Source organism: Telmatherina bonti (genome assembly GCF_933228915.1).
Source record: "Telmatherina bonti genome assembly, chromosome: 16".
Taxonomy (NCBI): Eukaryota; Metazoa; Chordata; class Actinopteri; order Atheriniformes; family Telmatherinidae; genus Telmatherina; species Telmatherina bonti.
The window spans coordinates 37,491,090-37,497,589 of record NC_136614.1 but is presented as its reverse complement, the minus strand read 5'-3'; positions in this window follow the sequence as shown (position 1 = coordinate 37,497,589).

Sequence of the window (6,500 nt, the reverse complement as noted above, 5' to 3'; positions counted from 1 at the left end):
CGATACTGTCATATTGCAATACTGTGATACTGTCATACTGCAATACTGTGATGCTGTCATACTGCGATACTGTCATACTTTCATACTGTCACTGCGATACTGTCATACTGTCATACTGTCATACTGCGATACTGTCATACTGTCATACTGTCATACTGTCACTGCGATACTGTGATACTGTCATACTGTCACTGCGATACTGTCATACTGTCATACTGTCATACTGTCATACTGCGATACTGTCATACTGTCATACTGTGATACTGTCATACTGTCATACTGTCACTGCGATACTGTCATACTGTCATACTGTGATACTGCGATACTGTCATATTGCAAAACTGTGATACTGTCATACTGCAATACTGTGATACTGTCATACTGCAATACTGTCATACTGTCATACTGTCACTGCGATACTGTCATACTGTCATACTGTCATACTGTGATACTGTCATACTGTCATACTGCGATACTGTCATTCTGTCATAATGCGATACTGTCATACTGCAATACTGTGATACTGCGGTACTGTCATACTGCAATACTGTCATACTGTGATACTGTGATACTGTCATACTGTCATACTGTGATACTGTCATACTGTCATACTGTCATACTGCAATACTGTCATACTGTGATACTGTCATACTGTCATACTGTCACTGCGATACTGTCATACTGTCATACTGTCATACTGCAATACTGTCATACTGTGATACTGTCATACTGTCATACTGTCACTGCGATACCATCATTCTGTCATACTGTCATACTGCGATACTGTCATACTGTCATACTGTGATACTGTCATACTGTCACTGCGATACTGTCATACTGTCATACTGTCGTACTGTGATACTGTCATATTTTCATACTTCGATACTGTCATACTGTCATACTGCAATAATGTCACACTGTGATACTGTCCTACTGTCATACTGTGATAATGTCATACTGTCAAACTGCGATACTGTCATACTGTGACTCTGTCATACTGCGATACTGTCATACTGTCATACTGTGATACTGTCATACTGTCATACTGTGATACTGCAATACTGTCATACTGTGATACTGTCATACTGTGATACTGTCATACTGCAATAATGTGATACTGTCATACTGTCATACTGCGATACTGTCATACTGTCATACTGCGATACTGTCATACTGTGATAGTGTCATATTGTCATACTTCGATACTGTCATACTGTCTTACTGTCATGCTGCAATAATGTCATACTGTGTTACTGTGATACTGTCATACTGTGATACTGTCATACTGTCATAATGCGATACTGTCATACTGTGATACTGTCATACTGTCATACTGTCATACTGTGATACTGCAATACTGTCATACTGTGATACTGTCATTCTGTGATACTGTCATACTGCAATACTGTGATACTGTCATACTGTCAAACTGCGATACTGTTATACTGTGATACTGTCATACTGCGATACTGTCATACTGTCATACTGTGATACTGTCATACTGTCATACTGTGATACTGCAATACTGTCATACTGTCATACTGCAATACTGTGATACTGTGATACTGTCACACTGCGATACTGTCATTCTGTCATACTGTGATACTGTCATACTGCAATACTGTGATACTGCGATACCGTCATACTGCAATACTGTGATACTGTCATACTGCAATACTGTGATACTGTCATACTGCGATACTGTCATACTGCGATACTCTCATACTGTGATACTGTGATACTGTCATACTGTCATTCTGTGATACTGTCATACTGTCAAACTGCGAGACTGTCATACTGTGATACTGTCATACTGCGATACTGTCATACTGTCATTTTGTCATAATGCAATACTGTCATACTGCAATACTGTGATGCTGCGATACTGTCATATTGCAATACTGTGATACTGTCATACTGCAATACTGAGATACTGTCATACTGCGATACTGTCATACTGTCATACTGTCACTGCGATACTGTCATACTGTCATACTGTCATACTGTCATACTGTCATACTGCGATACTGTCATTCTGTCATAATGCGATACTGTCATACTGCAATACTGTGATACTGCGGTACTGTCATACTGCAATACTGTCATACTATGATACTGTCATACTGTCATGCTGTCATACTGCGATACTGTCATACTGTCATACTGTCATACTGTCATACTGCGATACTGTCATTCTGTCATAATGCAATACTGTCATACTGTCATACTGCGATACTGTCATACTGCAATACTGTGATACTGTCATACTGCAATACTGTTATACTGTCATACTGTCAAACTGCGATACTGTCATGCTGTGATACTGTCATACTGCGATACTGTCATACTGTCATACTGTCATACTGCGATACTGTCATACTGTCATACTGTGCTATTGTCATACTGTCATACTGTCATACTGCGATACTGCAATACTGTCATACTGTGATACTGTCATACTGCAATACTGTGATACTGCGATACTGTCATACTGCAATAATGTGATACTGTCATGCTGCAATACTGTGATACTGTCATACTGCGATACTGTCATACGGTCATACTGTCACTGCGATACTGTCATACTGTGATACTGTGATACTGTCATACTGCGATACATTCATACTGTCATACTGTCATACTGTGATACTGTCATACTGCGATACTGTCATACTGTGATACTGTGATACTGTCATACTGTGATACTGTCATACTGCAATACTGTGATACTGTCATACTGCAATTCTGTGATACTGTCATACTGTCATACTGTCATACTGTCACTGCGATACTGTCATACTGTGATACTGTCATACTGCCATACTGTCATACTGTCATACTGCGATACTGTCATACTGTGATAATGTGATACTGTCATACTGACATACTGCGATACTGTCATTCTGTCATAATGCGATACTGTCATTCTGTCATACTGCGATACTGTCATACTGTCATTTTGTCATAATGCAATACTGTCATACTGCAATACTGTGATACTGCGATACTGTCATATTGCAATACTGTGATACTGTCATACTGCAATACTGAGATACTGTCATACTGCGATACTTTCATACTGTCATACTGTCACTGCGATACTGTCATACTGTCATACTGTCATACTGTCATACTGCGATACTGTCATTCTGTCATAATGCGATACTGTCATACTGCAATACTGTGATACTGCGGTACTGTGATACTGCAATACTGTCATACTGTTATACTGTCATACTGTCATGCTGTCATACTGCGATACTGTCATACTGTCATACTGTCACACTGTCATACTGCGATACTGTCATTCTGTCATAATGCAATACTGTCATACTGTCATACTGCAATACTGTCATTCTGCAATACTGTGATACTGTCATACTGCAATACTGTTATACTGTCATACTGTCAAACTGCGATACTGTCATGCTGTGATACTGTCATACTGCGATACTGTCATACTGTCATACTGTCATACTGCGATACTGTCATACTGTCATACTGTGATATTGTCATACTGTCATACTGTCATACTGCGATACTGCAATACTGTCATACTGTGATACTGTCATACTGCAATACTGTGATACTGCGATACTGTCATACTGCAATAATGTGATACTGTCATACTGCAATACTGTGATACTGTCATACTGCGATACTGTCATACTGTCATACTGTCACTGCGATACTGTCATACTGTGATACTGTCATACTGTCATACTGCGATACATTCATACTGTCATACTGTCATACTGTGATACTGTCATACTGCGATACTGTCATACTGTGATACTGTGATACTGTCATACTGTGATACTGTCATACTGCAATACTGTGATACTGTCATACTGCAATTCTGTGATACTGTCATACTGTCATACTGTCACTGCGATACTGTCATACTGTGATACTGTCATACTGCCATACTGTCATACTGTCATACTGCGATACTGTCATACTGTGATAATGTGATACTGTCATACTGACATACTGCGATACTGTCATTCTGCAATACTGTGATACTGCGATACTGTCATACTGCAATACCGTCATACTGCAATACTGTGATACTGTGACACTTTCATACTGTCACACTGTCATACTGGGATACTGCCATACAGTCATGCTGTGATACTGTGATACTGTGATATTGTCATACTGCAATACTGTGATACTCTCATACTGCAATACTGTGATACTGTCATACTGCGATACTGTCATACTGTCATACTGCAATACTGTGATACTGCAATACTGTCATACTGTGATACTGTCATACTGCGATACTGTCATACTGTCATACTGTGACTGCGATACTGTCATACTGTGATACTGTCATACTGTGATACTGTCATACTGTCATACTGCGATACTTTCATTCTGTCATAATGCGATACTGTCACACTGCAATACTGTGATACTGCGGTACTGTCATACTGCAATACTGTCATACAGTCATACTGCAATACTGTGATACTGTCGTACTGCGATACTGTCATACTGTTATATTGTCACTGCGATGCTGTCATACTGTCATACTGTCATACTGCAATACTGTCATACTTTGATACTGTCATACTGCGATACTGTCATGCTGTCATACTGTCATACTGCGATGTTGTGATACTGTCATAATGCGATACTGTCATACTGTCATACTGTCATACTGTGATACTGTCATACTGTCATACTGTCATGCTGTCATACTGTCATACTGCGATACTGTCATACTGCGATACTGTCATACTGTCATACTGTCATACTGCAATACTGCGATACTGTGATATTGTTATACTGCGATACTGCGATACTGTCATACTGTCATACTGTCATACTGCGATACTGTCATACTGTCATACTGTCATACTGTCATACCGTGATACTGTGATACTGTCATACTGTCATACTGCGATACTATCATACTGTCATACTGCGATACTGTCACACTGTGATACTGTGATACTTTCATACTGTGATACTGTGATATTGTCATACTATCATACTGTGATACTGCGATACTGTCATACTGTCATACTGTCATACTGTCATACTGTGATACTGTCATACTGCGATACTGTGATACTGTCATACTCTCATACTGTCATACTGTCATACTGCGATACTGTCATACTGTCATACTGTGATACTGTCATACTGTGATACTGTCATACTGTCATACTGCGATACTGTCATTCTGCGATACTGTCATACTGTGATACTGTCATTCTGTGATACATTCATACTGCAATACTGTGATACTGTGATACTGTCATACTGCGATACTGCTATACTGTCATACTGTCATTCTGCGATACTGTCATACTGTGATACTGTCATACTGCGATACTGTCATGCTGTCATACTGTCATACTGTTATACTGTCATACTGTCATTCTGCGATACTGTCATACTGTCATTCTGCGATACTGTCATACTGTCATACTGTCATACTGCGATACTGTCATGCTGTCATACTGTCATACTGTCATACTGTCATACTGTGATACTGTCATACTGTGATACTGTCATACTGCAATACTGTGATACTGTGATACTGTCATACTGCGACACTTTGATCCTGTCATACTGTCATACTGTCATACTGCGATACTGTCATGCTGTCATACTGTCATACTGCGATACTTTGATACTGTCATACTGTGATACTTTCATACTGTCATACTGCGATACTGCGATACTGTCATACTGTGATACTGTCATTCTGTGAGACATTCATACTGCAATACTGTGATACTGTGATACTGTCATACTGCGACACTTTGATACTGTCATACTGTCATACTGTCATACTGTGATACTGTCATACTGTGATACTGCGATACTGTCATACTGTGATACTGTCATACTGTGATACTGTCATACTGTGATACTGCGATACTGTCATACTGTGATACTGTCATACTGTCATACTGCAATACTGTGATACTGCAATACTGTCATACTGCGATACTGTCATTCTGTCATAATGCGATACTGTCATACTGCAATACTGTGATACTGCGATACTGTCATACTGCAATACATTCATACTGCAATACTGTGATACTGTCGTACTGCGATACTTTCATACTGTTATATTGTCACTGCGATGCTGTCATACTGTCATACTGCGATACTGTCATACTTTGATACTGTCATACTGCGATACTGTCATGCTGTCATACTGTCATACTGCGATGTTGTGATACTGTCATACTGCGATTCTGTCATACTGTGATACTGTCATACTGTCATACTGCGATACTGTTATACTGTCATACTGCAATACTGTGATACTGTCATACTGTCACTGCGATACTGTCATACTGTCATACTGTCATACTGTCATACTGCGATACTGTCATACTGTCATACTGTGATACTGTCATACTGTCATACTGTCATACTGTCATAATGCAATACTGTCATACTGTCATACTGCGATACTGTCATGCTGTCATACTGTCATACTGTTATACTGTCATACTGTCATTCTG